Here is a 21,316-nt window from a genome sequence, read left to right on the forward strand (position 1 = left end):
TACAGTATGGCAGTCTTACATCAAAAGTGAGTGCTGCAGACCAACTGATCTCTCCATGCAGATGAGATACTCACTGAAACAGAAGAAGTGCTATTAAAAAAATAGAGGATTGCTACCATGCTTTGGTGCATGTAAACCTGAAAATTTCTGTAATTAAAGCTAAACACTATCCTAGAAGAAGTTTCCATAAGATTCACATTAGGCAGCTATATTTTTTACTAAATAAATATAGCTGTTTTACCCAAGCTGAACACATTCAGCAATTTGCAGTACAGAGCATAACTCCTTAATGCTCAAGATCAATGTGATCACTGCAGATACTGGTTTTGCATGTACTCAGCCTGTGCATTTGAATTTCCAGTGTCTATAGCTTGATCAGGTGTTTGCTCATATAAAGGTACTTGTGATGGGGACCATCACCATGGGGAAATAAGTCTGTGTTTAGTTATAATGTGTGTACAAACGTGTGTACAGGTTGAAAAACAGTGGAAATTATTCCTTATTTTTGGAGATACTGTGGTCACACAATGTCATTATGGAAAACCTGGTGGGCCTCACCCTTCCACATACACACACCCAAGAGCCAAATAGAAAAAGAGAAGCCAGTGAAAGGGTTAATGCCAAGTGGTGCTACCTCTTCTCCTGCTGGATAAATGCTGTTTTCTAAAAATAGCAAATAGCCTTCCTGATCCTGGACTGGTAAAGTAGAAGGGTTTTAAACTGAAATGCATCCTCTACGAGCCACAGTAAAAAAGTCCCAGTTTCCTCCAAACCGTAGAAATTCTACTACTCACTGTATTTATAAAAAAAACCAAAGCCCAACTATGAAAAATAAATTAAACCTAACAACCTAAATATCCTTTTCATGTGTTAGAATCTGATGCTTTCTCCTGCCTCTGTTTTATGCATTCCCACTGACTCGACAAAACTGGGAATTTGTTACAATGACAGAAAAATCAAAGCCACTTAATTCACCAATCTATGAGAGTAAAGCACTTTTCATAATGTATGTACAGGCATCATGTGAGCACTCACTGGTAGCTGTGTTGGAATGCCTGGATATTGTGTGTTTGTCAGACTGCCATAAAGATTTCTAAATACACAGCTACAAACTGCAGATGAAATCTCGCAGTGCAGACAGGCTACACACACCTAAATTAAGGAGGTGTTTTAATTCTCGATACAGAAAGATGCAGATTGTCTTTCTGCATGTAAACCTGTTAAGGTTTTCAGACTGTTGTGATTTTGCACAGAGAAAATCAATGCTCTCTCAGGTTCAGTAAGACCTACTGGATTCTGTGTGATTCCACCAAATGAGAGGAAGAGGAGGAAGCAATATAGAAACCACTACAAAGGAGCCTTCTTGAGCACTGAGTCTCATATTATAGGGACAAGATGGGAACAAGGTGAGAGAACAGACAACATGTTGCCTCATTTCCACCTCATTTCACATCTTTCTTTCCTTAACATCTTTATTTCCAACCCAGTAAGATAGAAGCAATGAAGACTGCAGTCTTCATTGACCCCAGTCAAGCCATCCCAGACAGACAGTGGGGAGGAATTTTATACAAGTTACAGACATATTCATTCCAAATTCTCCTGAAAGTGTCACAGCTGTTGATGAGCACCTCCCTTATGGACATCTGCTCTTATGTCCATGTCACTTTTTAATGAGTGATCCCCTCAATCAAATCTTGAGCTCAATTTTTTTTCTAAAGCATGAAGTTTCTGCTTCTTTCCTAGTACTTTCCTAGTTCTTCTTCTGGTTTCTGCTGCTTTCCTACTACTGAAAAGGCGAAGAAGTCACTTGCAGTATCTTTTCTTACTTCCTGGCAGATCTAATAATCCTTCTTACTAATCTGGCAGATCTCATCTCCTTTTGAACAGTTTCTTTACTCTCTCTCCCAGCTATTCTTGGCTAGAGCAACATACTTTTCCTCTTATTAAGGACCCTTTCACCCCAAATAAATGTCTTGCGTATCAACCCACCAGGCATCAGTTCCAGCTCCTCATTACCAGGTCGATTTTTCCTTCTGCAGACACCTGCATAATTACATTATGTGAAATAGCTTATATAAATCAGCAGTCATTGTCATATGTTCTAAAGAATTGACCAGCAATTGTTATCTACTGCAAAACTTCATCCCAATTTTAGCTATCAAATCTAAGCCATAAAGTCAAAAGTTAACTGAATACAGGTTACTGAAGCTGCATTTTGGAAACAATAACTTACAATTTATTTGCCTAGATCCTACTTTCAAAGCTATTGTGATCTCATCCCCACAGGCCTTGAAATTGATTTTTGAAACAATACTTTAATTACCTTCCTACCTGGCAAGCTTTCTCTGGTGCTTGGTTCAGAAGCTGAGATTGACCCTGACTTTTCATGTCTGGGTCTGTGCACTGCTGTTATCTGCTCTCCATCCTTGATCACTGCTGAATGTGTCAGCGCAAAAGGGCTGGTGAGTAACTATTAGAACACAGGGCAACATATGAAGCTTTCCTGATGCTTTCAATAAACAGTGACTAAAAGCTCTTTAAATTATCAAAACTGTGGCAAAAGTAAATTATATTTAAGGTTGCATTTTCACCACCTCCTTATTTGTACATTCAAAATATGTCCACATAACTGTATCAGCTAATTAGCTGTGCAGCTGTTCAAATGCCTTTTCAAATGCATCTGTACACGGTCAAATGTAGATTTTTCATACCTGAATGACTGTAAACAAACAAACCAGAAGCCAAACGAAGACTTGGCTATTTAATCTAGAGGATATTGCACATTAAGAAACACATTCTAAGTTGCAACAGTGTAAATTATTGCTATCCTTTTATACATTTTCAGTTCCTTTATGAAAAGAATCACATTTGATCCATTGAAAATAAATCTGGTCAGAGGCTATTATAAAATGCAGAATGTGCTTCCACAAACAGAACAAGCAAACTTGAGCAATTGGTACATTCATAATTTACTTCAGGGTCACTCTGTTTTGCTGACATATATCTATTATTAAAAACCTTTTCCATTGAGTGTTTAAGTTCCAATAAAGGCTACCTTAAACCTCTAATTTCTTTCTGTTTAATTCTGAATATTTCACCACTTGAAACTTCCAATGACTACTTGCAATAGTTACATTTAACCTTCCATATGCCACTCTTTCTCATACAATTGTTTACCTTCTAGGACAAGGACTGGTATCAAACCTCCTGTCTTTTGATTAGGCTTCTTTCCTACTGCAAAGTAGCACGTGTACCCTTAGGCTTTCAGTTTACTAAATTAAGTGTCAGCACTTTCTATGATCCCTCAACTTCTTTTCCCTCCACAGATTGATCTCATTTCATTATCCTTGGCAGTTCTAAAACCTTTCAAAATTTGGTCTGCTGAAATTCAATACTGATGCAAAAGGACCTAAGGTTCACCCTGACAAGATACAACTACAAATTTTGAGCATAACTCTCTAGTTAGCCTTCCCCAGTCTTACTTCATCGGTCATTCAATGCTTAGAAGTAGAACTTGGGCACACTATACAAACCCTAAAACCAGAAGTGCATCCTTTACCTAGAAAAATATATACTTCTTTCCATTCCTGAACAGTTCTTCTCCTCATCACTTTTTCAACTACTCTTAGTGAAATGACATTACATGACTGCTTTGCCTAAGGCAAATGGATATATATTATTTCAGCATCTCTTTGTTTTCTTTTTTCCTTCTGGAGGGTGAGGCCAGTAAATGTTATACTAGACTAGCAACATGCTGCAAAGTCAAAATTCAAAGAAATACTCTGCAGGCCTCCTGCTCTAATTCTTGCTTTGAAAATTGGTACTTCTTATGTTGACTTGAAACATGAAAAATAACTGTGTGTGGCCATAAAAGAGCACAGGAAAACAAAATCTGTCAATTACACTGAGTTATTTTTGTCATATCTGGCCTTCAGGCTCTATTCCAACTATATCACTGCAGTTAAGTCAGTTACTTACTATCAGTTGCTTGTCAGCTCCTGGCACTGCTCCATGACTTCTTCCAGGTGACTCACAGAGCACAAGACTGACCTTAAGGTAGCTTCAAATGACAATAAAATGTGCAGCTTGCCAGAACAAACACAATTTCTCTTTCTCCTAAGCCCCAGTTGCATCCCACCTGTGCTTCCCATTCCAAACATTCAGAGTAGGAGGAAGAAGGTCATTTGAAGATTCAGTCTGCAGGTGTTTCCAAGATGTGTCTGTGATTAAGCAAAGATCTTCCTTTGACTTTGTCCAGCTAAAGAGCGATGAAAGTAAATAGACTTTCCCCTTCCCCCCCCCGCCATGATTCTATCTTTTGCATTTACTTACTTCTGAAATGCTTTCCAAATGTTTTGTCAGGGTTTGGCCTAAAATCTCGATATGCTGCCTCCTAAAATTCTCCTCAAACATATGTTATTTGCCTTGAAATTGATAGTGTCTTTGCACTCCAGAAAAAATCTTCAGTTAGAAGCACCATGAGATTCTCTATTTCCAGACCAAATCCATTCAGTTATCAAGGAAAGAATTAGTCTTCTACAAAATCCAGTCAGGGCATCCAGAGAGGAAGCTGATCTGCTAAATAAGGAGCTGCCATTTTCCACAGCTCCTTTTCAGAGCTGAACTGCCATATGCTGCTGCCTATCCCTCCTTCACTCGCATCCCCTCTGCAGGAAACCAGCTCTGTGCGCTTCAGCCCGCTGGCTCAGCCTTCCCCAAAACTGTGTGCACTTTACTTAGTTGCAGGCTAATGTCGTCTTGCCCCACCTCAAGTCACTGAAACAGGTTTTTGGTGCCTTAGGCACCCCCCAAAGGAGCAGGTGCCTCTTTTCCACACACACTGCACCAGGTGATGCAATAGGACACATGATCCTTTGAGAGTCCATGGCTGGCTGAGTCACAGACACAAGCGACATGTGACACACTCTTTGTTTCTGGTTTCTTGTGAGTAGCATGCAGGGTTGAGGAGGTGGAGAGAAGTCAGTGTGGTTCTGATTCCCTTGCACAGCATCAAGGGAGCTGGGGGAGAGGCAATGGGAGATGAGCTCTGCTAGGCCCAACCTAAATCTATGCCTATAACATGCTTAAAAGAACAAAAGCTTCAGTATGTGTCATTGAGGCTGAGTGGTACCTCCTGTGCCAAGAGAGATTCCTTGAAGAGTTCTGTAACACCAGTGCCCATCAGGAGTCATGACTGTCTAGTGCAATAATGGAACTCTTTCAGCCAAGCTTGCACACAAACCATTCCCAGCCTTTCCCGGGCTCAAAAAGCTTTGAAATGAAACTCCAGGCAAGACCTCCCTCTTGCAGTCTCACTTAAGCCTTCCCTCCAGGCACATCCTGCATGCCAGCTGGTAGCAGGCATTCCTAACCCCCTGGCTGCCTGCGTTGTCCTCCTCTCCAAAGGGACTTCGGCATCACTTTCCACATGTTTTGCCCCTGCAAAGCAATCCTGCTAGCCTTACCCCTCACATTCATGCTTTCCACTCCACTCAAAAAAATAATAAAAACCAAAGGGTGGAATGTGGGTGGGAAATAAAACCTGATAGATGAGACTGCCTTTACATAACTACAAAGTCCTAATCATAAATGTACTAATGTACTTATTCCTGTGCTGTTGAGAACCCACTAGTATAGCAAAAATGTAACACTGGAAAATAAGCAACACAAAAATGTGCTAAAATCCATCACTGGATCCCTGGAAGCCCACACGTTGTTTCCTGGCACTCCAAGATTTACCAGTTGGCTTGGATGAAATTATGGAAAAGGCAGACAGACACACTTTTCCTTATCACACCCATTCATTATCTTCCATCCTCACTATCACTGTACAAGACACAAGCTCTGTACCATCACCAATGTAGGGCACAATGTCATGTTCCCTCTTGCCTTTGCCTTTCATCCAGCCCCTACATGGGACTGAGGAGTTAATTCAGAAACCTGAAGTCAGGCATTGTCAGATCCTAGCTGGTAAGGACCCACACCTTTATTCAGAGACAGTCCCATGAATATGCAGCTGGTGACTCTGAAATCACTTCAGGTGACACCTGTTATCTCTGTGAATGGGTAGGTGAATGCACAAAATGAACTGAGAAAAACTCTTGCTTGTTACAACAGAGGACAGATAATAATGCAAAATGTACAGATAAACAGCCTGAACACTGTTGTTCTACTCTGACCTAGGAGTATTTTAAGTCAAAACACCAGTTTGTGGTAATTGTGCACTAACTTATTTTAAGTGAAAGTCTATCATTCTGTTATGACCACCTGAATACATTTAATAGCCAGCTGAAATTTCAGCAATGGATGCCTCAAAGTTGGACCATGCCTAGTAGCTTTCATAGGTGGAAATAGGATGACAAAATCAGTAGTTACAGAACACTTAATTGGAAGGTTCAAAGAACCTGCACATTCATGATGTATCCCGCTCTAGGGAGAAGTTTACCCCTAAACCCCAGGGCTGCATTTTCATTTACATTCTGAAATCAAAGGGTTTGATTTCTTTTATACCTTTCTTATGGTATTGAATTTAACTTTAGCTGAGTCTCTTGCTTCAAGATTTTTCCCGGAAATCTCCACGATGCATAGAATAACTTAAAAATTGTAGAGAAGGATCTTTTGGTGGTACAATTACTTTTTCTCTTTAATACTTTTTCTCTTTAATTCTCTTTTGAGAATGCCAAGAGTGGTATAAAGGATGCCAAGGAAGCAAAAAAGTGGGGAAGGAATCATGTCACTAAACTTCAATAGTCTGAATGTGCTTGAAAAATCTTCTTGACCAAGAACGAAGTAGGAAGAGCCCAGAGAAATGCTGACTCCAGAGGCTTCAGAAAATAATCAGGTGGCTGCCACTATACATGACAAATCCTCATCTGACTTTCTGCTTCTTCATGCTGATATGTGCATAGAGCAATGTGCCTGCCCTTATAACACTTTTTTATAAGAAGCTCAATTAATCCAGTTTAATAAAAAGTATCAAAGTATGAGTTTTGGACTGTACACCAGTCTTCTCTCACTTAAGCTAAAGGTGAATCCCTTCATTTGAGAAATAAATAAATTCTAGATAATCTTAAAAAAAAAAAATTCTAGTATTTAGAATTGTAATAGGTTGTTGAACAAGGAGCCATGTTTGATATGAAACAAAAAAGCATGCATATCCACATGTGCAGCATTTGAACAGGTATTATTTGTCACAATCTCCCACAGATGCTATCAGAGCTTACAGAGAAATGCAATGGTTATTAAAGATGATTCACTGCACTTATTAACATGACAAAGCACAAGAACCCTGAGCTAGTCATTAGAATGAATGAGATTTGACAAATAAAAGGCTTTACAATGTTCTATAAGGACCCACTCGAAACCCCTTACATTTTGTGAGCCCATCAGCTTCAGGACACCAACTTACTCAGTAGTTTGTGTGAGTTACTCATGAAAGGTCCCTCCCAGCTCATACTATTCTATTATCCAATGCCACTGGGATAATGCAGGGAGAGGCCAATCTTTGATTGCAGTTGCTCAGTTAAAATTTTCACCTATGGAAGACACAGTATTATGGTGCCAAGTCCAAGCTAGTGCATGTTTTAAAGGTATTTGTGCTGATTCCCTTCCTGCAGGAGAAAAGCAGAGCTTGTCAAAGTGACTTCCAGATGGAAAGTGCATCCCAGATCATACGTGTCTACAAACAGAACAAGCTGGGCAGTCCTGAGGCTGCTTTCACTTGACCCAAGTGCAGAACCATCACATTGGAACTCAGAGTAGAGGAAGAAAGCCAAGTGAGAATCGCCTATTTTAATTGAAAAGCAATTAGGCAAGAACACCAGCAGATTGCAGTGGATATTGAGAAGCCATAGAACAAACTGCTTCCATGGACCAAAGGATCCTTGTGGATTCCTTCCAACTCAAGATATTTTATGATTCTATGATCTAAGGCTGAAGTCTTTCAGGATTAGACATTGAATGTAAGCTCTTTTCACAATTTTTTATTTTAAAGCTAGGAAAGAAATAAAATCAGAAGTTTTACTCTTGCTTAGTCCAAGAGTGATATATTATTCATCCATAACTCTGAGGGTTTTAACTCTAGACCACTGTACAGGTACAAAGAAATACAAGTACAAACACCTACAAAGGTAGGTCTGGACAGGCTCCTTTGATTTACCTCAGCCAAGAAGAACATTTCCCTGCCATGCAGCCAGGAATTGCTCCCAATTAAGAGCCCTGAACAGCAGTCTGCAGAACAAATTCCAGTCCCTCTGATGCCAGAGGAAGCCTTCATGGTGTGAAGCCTCATACAACCACCAGGAGAGGCTGAGCACAAAATCAGGCTTTTAGGGAAACACTAAATGCAATACTAAACTGAGAAACATTTCAGTGACATTTACATTGAAGAATTAAAATCACGTCAAAGAGGATATTCACAATCTACAATCACAAAATGCTGGGACACTCTAAAGCCTGGGCAGTATGCTGCTTCTGCTTCTGGTGGATAAAGAAAAGGTTGTGTATGCTGTGCATTTCCCAGCCTTACAGGACTCAACCTTTTGTTTCTAAATCAGCAGATATGAAATGGAGCCTTATATCTCATTCTAGACTACTTAAACTTGTCATGAAAAGACTTTTCAAAATTTCACTTTTTTTCTCTCTTTCATATGTAACCCTGATCAGCTTCCTTAATCCATATATACTTGCAAAGGTTTTTGCAGGCTTTAAAGTCATTCTCAGAAAAGTCCTTCCTGAAACACCTTTGGTGACTTTATAGTATATAATAACATTAAAAACTACTCCTCAAAATTTGAATAAATGACCTTGAAAAATACAACAGACAAGAACATGGCAATAAAATTATTCTAGGTACAGAACTTAAAACAAATCAACCTTATCTGAACCAGAACTGGTGTGACAGAGTTGTTCCTGCCTTCTCGTAGGCTGAATAGAGGAGACTTTCTTAAGGAATTGATTAGACTTCCCTTAAATAATGAACACAAGTTCAACTGAATGGAAGCCAGAAAAAACCCTAAAACTTAGCTGGGAACTTAGAATGAATATATTATTGAGTACTGCCACAGAAACTCTCTGATTAAGCGTAACAGGGTCACGATTTTACTCTGTGCTCCTCTACAGTGAAAGCCATCATATAAAGGATACCATTCAAAGTTAGCATACACATGCACATCAATAGAAACCACAGACAAGCCTCTTGGGGCTTTACTGACTGCTTAAGCCTGGCAGGTCTGGCTGGTCATTATTCTCTGCATGGAGGTAAGTTCAGAAATATGTCAATATGCATTATTGCAATCAACAGGCATTAGTGTACATCAGCGTGCATTACTGTAATCAAATTTAACAGCTCAACTGAACAACAAGCTCTGGCAGTCTGAAAAGATGGCAAAAGGTCCACTAATGGTAACAAAGTGGTACTAGACCATCCATGGAAGCACACAGCAGGTCTCTGCCATCAAAGTATAACCACAATTTCACGGCAAGAATCAGTCTTGATGGCCTCCAACAATCTTCATTAACTAGGAGGACATTATAGTGATGTCCAAAAGCAATAATTTCTGATGTCAGAATTAGAAATGAAAATTTATGAGATGTGATCCATGTCCTGGGAAATATCTGCTTTTTCAAGTAGCTTTTCCTTAACTTTGGAACATTATCAAAGGCAGTTTGTGAGGTAAGAGATTTAATTTGTGACAACCAAGCAAAAATTTCATCCTGACAGGTCAAAATAAAGTAGAATTCTAACCCATACAGACTTTAGTCTTGGGATAATGTTTGAAAAGCTCTAAAGAGGCTTGAGTTTCACTCCGAGTTTTGTTGAATTAATTCATATTGTGATTGCAGAGTCTCCATAAAGGCTCTGGCTTCCTGGCTTTACCAGCTGAAAAAAATTGCACTGATAATCTGAAGGAAAACAACTATTTTCCTCACGTCTGTTACAATCTGTTCAGCATGGAGTACATAGGATTCTCACACTTCACTCTGAGAAGTTCAAAAACCCCTCATCTTCTCTCAAGCTCAGTCTGTCCTTCATCCTACTATTTAGAACATTCAATGATTCACAGTGTTGACAATGCACTTTCTCTAGCAATTGTTTCCATCTCATTTCCAAAGCAGGATCCTGGTTCTTATTCTTAGAAACATATTAACCCCCACTCCTAACAAAAAACCCCAAAGTCCAAAACCAAACAAAACCTAGAGATTTTTTCTATACGCTGCAAAAGTCTGTCCATCATTATGATAACCACATTTAGACAGCAGGACAGGTTCCTGGCTGACACTGCCTTACACCACTCAGGGCAAACAACACGACCTAGACCCATTAATGGGAATCACATATTGGTCCCTTCATTAACACTTGTGTGCTTAAACCAGCACATTCCCATTCTTGTTGACTCTGAATGTGATGCTCTTATATTATTGCTCATGCAGTTCAGCGTTGCTTCAGCTGTAAACAAATACAGAGTTTAGCTGTGAATGAATTCCAGCTCATGCCAGTAACAGGGAATGGGAGCTCAGGGTCCCAAGCTCTGAATAAGAAGATGAGAATAATCTCCATAAACACCAACATGTGTAATTCTTCTTGAAACAACACTGAAAGGATACATTTTTAATGCTTTATTTTTGTTTCACCTTGGTTGCTTTAATATTCCTAGAATCTTGAGTACATTTTTTCTTTTAAATGCTCATATCCTTTCTCATTTGTCAAACATTGATTTATCTCCTGCAACTTATGCAGAACTCTAATTTAACACACTTTAGTTGGATCTCTTGTTTTCAACAAGCATCACAGATTCTACTGAGAGCTCAGAAAAACACTGGCTGACCAAGCACACAGCATGGAGAACCATTGCTTGTGCAGGTAGCCTGCAAACATAGTGGTTTTACATTTATTTTGACCAATAGCTGGTATCACAGCTTGCAGTCTTAATTATCCTTATTTTTAAAGTAGTTATTTAGAACCCTGAAAGAGAAGAAGAAAGAAATCATTTGGGACCTTTTCTACTCAGGAATAGGAATAGACTATAGTGGCTTAATTCAATTACAGTAATTTATATTCCTCCTTTAGCTTTTTGTCATTTGGAAAAAATACCACTAACCTCTGACTTGCTTTAAAGATTTAGATTTTATCACCAAATAGTGGTGAAATGGCAAATTTGTTGGTAGAACCTGAACAATTACCAGAGATGCCAGTTCATGTTAAGAAGCTGGGAGACTGCATACATCTTATCTTAATCCCAGGGTGAAAAAACAAAGATTTTAACTATTTAATAAGAAGAAAAATGCTCTAGAAATTGCTGTTCATGCACCTAAGGCTAGTGAAAGCACTGGAAGTTTGAAGAGGTAAAGCACTCATCCTAAAGCACGTCAGCATTCAGTAAACCATCACAGATGGTTTTTGAATTGGCAAGGGCAGAAAGACAATATTAAGAAAGCAGAATGACTCTAGCCCCTCTCTCATCTTAAATAACATAGGGAGTGTTCATCCTCTCTCCTGGGAAGTCAGGGAAAGGCCACTGGTCTTTCATCAGGCACTATGACCAGCACCAGAGCCTTCACAAACATTGTTTTTCTCACTCAGCTCACCATTTAACCACAGTGCACAGAATCTGAACTGGCATTTGTATCTTAGTCCAGTGAAGAACAAAACTAAGTGAAGAGCAAGGAAAAGGTCTCTCACAGGCAAAACACTACACCAGAGGAACAGAAGCAAGAGACCCTGACTTTCCATGGGGCTAAACTGCCTCAAAATGGAACAAGCGTGTGGTACTGAGGCAGTATACTCCAGGGAAGCAGTACCAAGTAACTTGTCAGGTTTAATTAATTGGTTCTTAAAAATGCCTGATACAAACAAAGCATTGAAGTCCCTTGGCTGATTATGGCACCTCTTAGAATCTGATGAAGACATTCATCTGAGTAGGGAAACACACAAGTCAATTAAGTCTAATGTCTTAACTGAGCAAATAAGTTATTCCATGCAATTCAAGGCACACTGAGTATTTAAAGAGGTACTGAACCAGAGCTGATAGGTTTCTTCATGTTTTTAGCAGAGCTGAAAAAACATTTGAAAAGAAATAATCTCAATCCTTATCACCTACATGCATCTGAAAGTTTCTGAACCCTCTACCGAAACCCATCTGTATCACAGGTTTAACACACTGGTTCTTGATTGCTCATGTAATTTTTAAAATAAGAGAAAAGCTCCTTAATCACTCAGACATTTAAAAGATTTGGAGTTTCCACTATCTCCAGTTTCCTGTTTCTTCTCTTAATACTATTTAAATTGAACATTTATTTTTATCATTCATTCAGTCTTAAAATGTTGCCTCTTTTTCTTTCTTGCAAACAATCTGAGGACACAGGGTTCAAATCCATCTCAGTCTTTCCTCTAATTGCTCAAATAAGCAATCAAATAGTTGTGTGCAAGCAAGTTCACAAGCTAAAAGCTATGCCGAGCATTCAGAAGACAATACTCTGGAATAATTCCCCACCTGGGTGCTCACCCTGTACCAAGAGTACCAGTGCACAATGTTAGCAGCTAGAGCATCATCAGTTCCCACCAGCTTTTCTGGCTCTCCAATAGCTTCTCCAATTAGTCTGGTCTCATGCTGGAGAAGTCCCAGGGTTTCCATAGTGTCGAAAAATCCATCCAACACTGGCTTGATTAGTGATCCTGTCTGACTGCAGACAGTGCTGGGTTCAGTGCAAGGCACAATCTGATTACCTGGGGGTAACTTCTTACAGTGTCCTGAAATCATAGTCAGGCATTTAAAAGGACTTCTCCCAGCATCAAACACAATGACAAAGGGAAATATGAATATGACCATCACAGTCTTGTCTAAGTTCAGCAAAGAAATGCAATTCTAATGAAACTCTTCTCTCATCCGTTTTACCAACATGGAGCTACTATGGGGAATTAAAGAAATAAACTCATGCATTTTAGGTTTTCAAAACCAAAGCCACATAAACAAAGCTGGGCTATATTAACGTGGACCCTGACAATAGATCCAAGAACCAAAAGTTAGTCATACAAAGGGCTGTGTCACATTTAAAAACTGAGCTGAAACTTTTCTCTCTCTGCTGTTTTAAAGCCACTCCGTACTTCAGCCTGAAGTAAAGGCAAACATTTATTGACAGCTAATGCAGTGCTCCTGTGATGTATTATTAGGCACAAGCCCAGAGGCACAAGGCCAAGTGCTGTTCATCTCTTGGCGAGTGCCACAGTGTCTCAGATATTCACTGCCTGGAAATATCTGGTGATATTGCTAATGTTTTTTAAAAGGCAGGAGTCTTGAGTTTTCACAGAAACTGATACACTGATTAACCCACCAAAATAAGAGTATAATTGAAGAAGCCCTGCAACAGTTCACCCAGTTTCTAACCCTTGTTTCCACATATCAGGAGTGATGTACCAAAAAAATACTACCTTCCTTTGCCTTACCACATGATTTACTTCAGCAGTGTCAAATCAGATCTTTCTTGCTTGGCTAAAAACCTTTCCAAAACAAGTGAAAACATCTATCAGCTTTTACCCAAGGGAAATGAACTACTGAATATTCAATCATAGGTTTCCTTCCAAATGCTCTGCTTGTTTGTTTTAGAGAAGCCTTACAAAGGACAAATAAAAGGTTTGAAATCGTCTGAGCAAAGCTGACTTCTTTCTTTGAAGGTCACTCTCAAGTCATTTCAGAACCGTGGAAATAGCCAGGGGAGGGATAAGCAGACTCAAAAGACAGCTTTTCTTCTCAAGTAACTTTGGTGCTTCAGGCTGAACTAAAAAAATGCCCTCCGGTGGAGGTTTGCCACTTTTTATGGACCTATCCAATTTTACCCTGGGGAGAGAGATGCAGTAAGAAGTTCTTCTAGCAAAAGTATCTGCGCACAAGTTCTTCAAAGAAAGGAGAGATTGCCTTTCCAAAAAGACTTCACTAGAAGTGATCAGGCCCGTCAAGGGTCTTATGGTCAGGTACTTTCTTCTTTGGGACAAACCTTAACGACTGTTTTCAGGGTCAGTGCCAAAGCTGGAATATACAAACCATACGGTATAGACCTGAATTAAGACAGCCTCTTCATAGTCCTTTCAGAATTCATGGTATGATCATACTAATAATATGCACTCAAATTGACAGTAATGCATTTACCAAACATTAACTATGACTGCCTTGCCTATTCAGAGCAAATTTTGCCTAGGATCCAAACTGAACTCATAATCACGTTAGCTAAACATATTATTTAGGAGATGTTGCAGCCTGACTAAAGACTCAGTTTTGCATAAACCTTGAGAAAGACCCGGGAAACCAGCGGGAGCTCTGCCTAAGCAAAAACTACAGGATCTGGGGCCCGTGTGCAACTCCATGCACGGGCACGCCACCGTCATTCCAGTGACAGCTCCGCACACCCCGTTTCTGTAAGGAAAGCGAAACGCCACCCGAAATTCCCAAGCAGGCAAGCGAGCAAAGCCGCGCTCCGGGGCAGTCCGGTGAGGGCAGCGGCCGTGCCCCGGCGCAGCTCCCGGCGCCGCCGCCCCCGCCCAGCCCCGGTACCTTCTGCCGCGCTCGCTGCGCTCCGCTCCTCTCCGCAGGGCAGGGCAGAGCCGAGGCCGCCGCGGGAGCGCCTCAGGCCGGGGCAGGGGGCAGGCGGCAGGGACGGGGCGGGGCGGCCGCGCTTCGCCGACTCTGGCAGCGCCCCTCGCTCCGCACACGGCCCTGGCAGGGACGGGACGCGGCAACTTCGCGCACGGTGCCGCCGGCCAAACAATCGGCGGCGTTGCCGCTACCCAGTGCCTCGCCCGGCGGGTGCCCCCGGCCCGCCCGCCCGCAGCCCCTCTCACCTCAGGCACTGCCTCCTCCCCACCAGGACCGGGGACGGCGCCGGCTGCTCCCCGCTCCATCGCTTCGCCCCGCTCCCGGCTCCCCACTCGCTTCGGCTGGTGCGGCCCCGCTCGCCGCCGCCGCAGCCCCAGCGCCGGCCCCGGAGCGCCGCCTGCCGCCGGGGCACGGCCCCCCCGCCCCCGGAGCGCCGCTGGCCCGGCCGCCCTGCGAGCCTCGGGGGACACCGTTCTGGCCGGGCAGCGGCGCTCATCTGTCATTCATGTTTTTAACCAGCAGCCCCCTCCCCTCATCGGGGCAGCGCGGGCCCCGCTCTTGCCCAAGCACTCATCCCGAGCCCGACCGTGACGCGCTTTGAGGCGGCGATCGCGCTCTCCCGGGCGCCGGACCTGTGCTGCCTGCGCTGTGCTCCCGGCTGAGTTTCCCGCTCCGCTCCGAGCCCGCGGGCGGCTCCGTGCAGCCTGCAGGTGAGCGCTGTCAGCGAGCCCGCGGGGCGTGCCAGGCGCTTCCCAAGGCGGGGAGAGCCCTTTCCCTGAGTTTCTGCCCCTGCCCAGCGCAGCCGAAGCCCGTCGGGGAGCGGGAGCGGTGCCGGCAGCCCGCGGGGACGGTGCTCCGGCAGAGCGCGGCTGGGCTCGGACCCTGTCCCGAGCGCTGGCGGGGTTCGTGTGTGCCGGGGCTGCCAGGAACCCTCGGGGGCAAAGTGGGGAGCAGCGTTCACAGACGGTCGGGCGGAGACACCACTGCCCTGCTTGATGTCCCCGATCTGCGAGCGGGCTCTTGGGGGAAGGTTAAGCCTTTGGATGCCGGTGTGAGTGCTCAGGCTCTGCCCGCGCGTACACCGCATGTACACCGCCGCAGGATGCCGCTCACCGGGCAAAACAAAAGCACACCACACTCGTAACTTTTATGGTTTTAGTAACGACGATGCTCTACCCCGACTCCTCCCTCCCTCCCTCAACCCCGATCGGTACCAAGTTACAACCTATTTGTAGGTTAGGATCCTTACCTATTTGTAAGGATCGAAATGCATTTCCTGAGGTTTCTCTTATCTCCTGTCAGCTTTTTTCAAAATGCCTCTGTAGCTAATACCTGAATCCAGTTTTTTGTCAGTCTTAACACATTTATTTTATTTTATTTATTTTATTTTATTTTATTTTATTTTATTTTATTTATTTTATTTTATTTTATTTTATTTTATTTTATTTTAATCCTGGCATTCATTAATTTTAATTTTTGGTGTATTAAAAAAATATTTCCTTCCCTTCCTCTTGGGGAAAATTCTGGGTAGTTCTGGCATCTGTCATGATTTTTGCCTCTTAATACTGAAGCAAAGATTATGTGTGTATTAATTAGTTTGTTTCCTCAGTTAGTGGATCAAGAGCAAGAATTTGTTAGGTCAAACTTGACAAAAACTGTCAGTCCCAGGCAGCCCCTTGTCTCTGCAAGGAGCCAACTCTGTCTCAGGGAGAGCAGGACATAGCTCTGCCTATAGTATCTGTAGCTATTACGGAGATTCTCTTTGTACATGTATATGCATTTCATGGTTTTTACTAATTATTGCTTACAACCACTACAAAATCGATCAAGTTTCATGGGAACAATTCAATGCTCTTGAAGTATTTGGTTTTCAAGATAGCAGTGAAGAAGTAATTGGCAGTTAAGTACATTGCCTTCTAATTTCATTTCATATTCTGTTTGTCTTGCATTATGTAAAGACAAACAAACAGGACCTTGCTCGTGGCCTTCTCAGCTCCATTTCAGCACTGCTTCTTGCATGATCTCCATAAATCACTCCACTCTGCTCTCCCACTGAAGTCTGGAAGCGAGACAGGCATCACAAAATCTGACCTTGTTTGTATCAGTGTTAGAGAACTATTGGAAACCACTTGTCTTTCTCATACAGAAAGACCTTTTTATTTTCATTTTTGTGCTGCTTGACAGCGCAGATAGCTTGAAACATATTTCCCCTGGCATCAGATTTTTGTGCAGTTACTTTTCTGTGCCAGTTCTATTTATTTATTTAACACGGATTTATCCCACCTGTGTATGGCTTGTATTTCCTCAAAATAATCTGTGTTGAAATACACAGAGGTATGTATTTCTTTCTTTTCCCCTCCCCCTTTAATTCCCAATAAGTAATTTGACAAGGCTATGGAGATTAGGATATCTCACTTCTATTTGCAAACTGATGTGGTACTATTATCTTCAGAGGTTACCTTTCACCTTGCACTGGAGATTAGTTGTGCATCCCCAGACATGAAGAGTCAGCATGACTAGACAAGTGTAATTCCACTTTTAATAATTCCAAAATATTAAACAGTATTCCATCTCCTCCACCCCCCAGTTCCACTAAGTTGTAGTTTCTTTACTTCACTGATGATAGTGAAGAATAAAATTGAAAATCAATAGCAGAACGTTATTTATGGGGTCCATGCCACTTACCATTAAAAATAATACAATTCCAGTTTTCTAAACAGATAGGGAAAAGGTTGAATGGAGCAGTTAATTGGTTTGGACAGGATCAAAATTGTGCAGTCTTGGCATTACTTTTGTTGAAAACTGGGTCTCTGGCTTCAGCCTTTTTCTCTCAGTGCTGCTGCTTTTGTGCTGCTTTGTGCTCCTGTTCCTTGAAGGCCATGTCATGTGTGCTATTCCCGACTCAGCATGCACAGCTGCAGCAGGGAGGCTACAGGCACCATTCCAATCCTCTGAAGACCCTCACCTCTAGAAGTGGTCCACAAAAGGTAAATTGGCAGCTTTGTTTCATGTCCATGTCTATAGAAGATTGGGACAGCAACCATTCCTTCTTACTCTTCCTCCTCGACTTGCTTGGAGTAAATACAATTGAGTTTGGTTTACAGTCATGCCTTTCTACTGCAATTGAAAACACATTTATATGGCTTTCTGTGAGGTGCTCTCTTTGTACAGGTGTGTGGGTGCAGCTTCATCAGTCTTCCAGTTTAAAAATTTAATTTTCTACTTGGACCTGGTCCTGCTTCAAATGAAATTACCATCTGAAGTCCCAAAAATTTCAGAGGAGTATGATTAAATGCTTTGCAGGTGTGTTTACCCATTTCTTTCCAATCCATCCCACTAGTGTTGCTATTGCTTCTGTTCCACAGGTGGCAGCTTCAGTGGCAGTGACATGGCAAATGTAGAAGACAAAGCATACCTCTGTTTCACTTCTACAATTAGTTTAAAATTTCTTAAATATGCTTAAATGTTTTTAGAAAGTAATAAGCATTAAGCCACTTGCTTGCACTGCTCACCAAGACCTACTTTCATAAAGCAAAAAAAAGCAGATTTAAGTGCAATACTTCAGGGTTTTTAAAAAATCTGGAATCTGAGAAAAGCTGGAATATTATCCTAGAGCTGTGAAAGGGGAAAGGATATGCCTTTTCCTTTTGATTCACAACAGAATAACTCCTAGAATTGTGTGGTTGTTGTTGTTAATTTGTTTTTATTATTTTAGCATCTCAGTTGTTGTACTGCCATGATGAATTTGGTTTAGGATTTGTGTCATCTTATCCAGAAGCTATTTTACAGGTCAATAAGATGCTTCATCTGAGTGTCAATAAGCTCTCTTCAAATACATTCAGCTTCTCAGGACTCATTTGGGATGAGCAGTCTTAGGGATAAGAGTTTATGCATGTATTAGTACATGTGTTTTACAGATGGAGAACCTGTTAAATCAGTTCACCATGGTTAAATTAATTCACCAATGACCAAAGAAACAGTATATGGGCAGAGGCAGTAAGAACCTGCACTAAAGCTGGAATTTTATAGTTTCACCCTGGTGTCCCAGTCAGGCAACTTGTTTCAGCTGCAAACTGGTACACCCCCATCTGTCTGGAAGGGACCAAATAGAGAATTGGAAGGTTTTGCAGAGGATGGGCCTAAAAACGTGGCATCAGGCAGGAGGTGAATTCTATATGTTAGAAAGTAAAATAAGGTGTCACAATGTATGTAAAATAAGGTGTCACAAAAAGGGAAAGAAAGGTGGTTGTGCCCATGACACCTGGGGTGTGTGTAGACTGTGGAGATGGTTATAGAAGCTTGCTCCTTGGAGATGGTGGCAGGAACGAAAGGAAGCCCCTGGAAGCCTGACTCCCACATTTCAGCTCTCATAGCAGACAGAAATCCCAGAGATGGATAAGTGAATATGTCTGTGAAGACTGTGTTGAACACTATTATTGTAATGCTTTTTGATCAATTGTCACAAAGTGCTGCTGAGTGTGTTTTTGAAGGGAGAGAGAGACAGATAGCAAAATTTTGGTACCTGTCATGGAGATAATTATTTTTGTAGCTGAAGGGCAGGAAAACAGGAAAGGGAAATGGAGCATCTCTTGCTTCAGGTAAAAGTGATTTTTCAGACAGGGAAATAATTAAGCTGAACTTCTATTTACATGACTGCAACCGATTCTGTTCAGGGTAGCTGATCGGAACAAGGTTCTCAGAGCTAAGAAATTATACTGCAGGTAACAATGCAGAAGGCAAGCATAATATAATTGTATCAATGACAGCAGATGCAGTAGTTTTCCCCTCAAGTTATTTGTGACGAAAGTGGTCGTGTGCATGTGCAAAATATTAATGATCTGTTAGAACAGTAGTCATGTGTATACATTACATGAATATGGCCATGTGTATATATTACATAAATATAATATTTTTTCTGTACTTATCTTCTTCTGTATGAGAAGGTGTCAAATGGACAATTTAGAGTTTTCTGCAAACTATTTATGTAAATTATATAACGTGTTGCAAGCAGGAGGTACTTTTATATTAATAACAATTTTTCAAATTATTTCAGGGGAAATTAGGTTGGAAAATCACAAGAGTTAAATTCAAGAAAGCAAAAGGAAATCAAGCAAGTTATAGAAGATGTAATAGAACTATTGTGGTGATCGCTTGTGAACACTATATCCTTTTTGTGTGAAAATAATATTGCTGTGAGTTACCGCTCTGGTGTTTCCTCTTCTGTTAGATATCAGGCTGTTTTTTTGTAATTTTGCTGAGAGTCACAGCAATGAATTTGTATCTCTGTAATCTCTTGCCTCAAGTTGCCGGAGCACAGTCGTAACAAACAGTGTACAAGTCACCTTCCAATTATAGCTAAACTAAATTTTAAGGTAGTATATGCAAACCTACCCTGAAAAAGAAAACCTGTTATGTAGAAAGGAGTTTATGTTCTTCTGGGTCTGTTTATTGCCAGAGTCATGGGGTTGGTGGAGGAAAGAGTAACTCTGCCAAGCAAGAAGCTCTTGGCTACTTGGCTCTTTGATTTGCAAATGAGACCCAGGTATACGTATTAACATTGAGCAAAACTGGAGCCTTAGGACAACAACATGTATAGTTATATTTCAACTTTTTCCAGGTCAGATGCAAACTTATGCTGAAAACTGTCTCTTTGTAGAGATCTGACCAAGCTGCCAAGCCCAGGGGCTCGCACTGACTGCACGCCACACCATGTGCTCAGAGATTGCTTGTCTACAAAGGAGGCAAAAATCCACATATTGATTTTGAGTTAAAAATCAACAGGAGGTTTGGAGGTAAAAATCAATATATGTCTACCTCCATCTTGATACGACAAATCCCAGCAGCTGTGCTCAGGCTGAAAAGACATTTTGCTAGTATGGGGATTTGCCCACTCAAAACACCAAGGCAGAAAACATTCTATATGTGGGAAGAAATACAGAGCATAAACTGGAAGCAATTTGGAAATTATATTTTTTCTCTCAAATCAAACATAAGCACCCAACACTCTGAGATGAAAGCATAATTACTGAATAAAAATATGGTCCGGAAGCCAGACAAATGGAAAATGAATCCAACAATGTTAAGCTTGATCCTGCCCTGCTTTGGGAAAAATTGCTTCTTAAATACATTTCATCGTGTAAATTTAACATTTCATCTCAAAGTATTATGTTTGCTTCAATACAGGCTTTGTGGTCTGAAGGGTTGTCCTAATCCATTTGGCTGAAAATCAAGGCCAGTGAGAGAAAAATAATATCAGAATGATTTTTGTGGGGTTTATTTTCACTGTTGTTCTCAGAAAAAAAAAAAGCAAAATTCACTAGTTTCAGATTCTTGACATGGATCATTAAACCAAGGCAAGCTCTTGTATTGGCTCTTTGACTCAGAACTAAGGTTTTGACAGTAAACTGTACTTTATTTTGAAAAAAAATTACATTTCCTTTAATTTCAAATGTCAATACATAGAATTTAAAACAGTTTAACAAAATCACTCTGAAAGTTCATTCAGATAAATGTTTAATCATCCAGCATTGTCTGGAGGCTTATGAACATGGGAATCCTAATGTGCTCTAAAGTAGCATTTAACTTTTTGTTGAAGGAGAATATGCCTTTTTCAGGGAGGAGTGAATTACCCCTATGAGTGGTCTACATGAAGAGTAGGTGTACAGTAAATTCCCAGCCCCACTCACTAACTTCACAGTAACTTTCTCTGCAGACATGCATCCAGGTCAGTA

The 21,316-nt window shown here is 41.2% G+C and overlaps 1 protein-coding gene across 1 annotated transcript in view; it reads right to left on the bottom strand.

Annotated features, from left to right (window-relative positions):
* Positions 1-14,943, bottom strand: part of KCNG2 (potassium voltage-gated channel modifier subfamily G member 2) — a 51,185-nt gene extending 36,242 nt beyond the window's left edge. Inside the window, exon 1 of the mRNA XM_036379207.2 lies at positions 14,831-14,943. The gene's annotated coding sequence lies outside the window, so the exon portion shown is untranslated. The remainder of the gene's footprint in view (positions 1-14,830) is intronic.
* Positions 14,944-21,316: the final 6,373 nt, after the last annotated feature.

The sequence above is a fragment of the Molothrus ater genome, chromosome 1 (genome assembly GCF_012460135.2).
Source record: "Molothrus ater isolate BHLD 08-10-18 breed brown headed cowbird chromosome 1, BPBGC_Mater_1.1, whole genome shotgun sequence".
NCBI lineage: Eukaryota > Metazoa > Chordata > Aves > Passeriformes > Icteridae > Molothrus > Molothrus ater.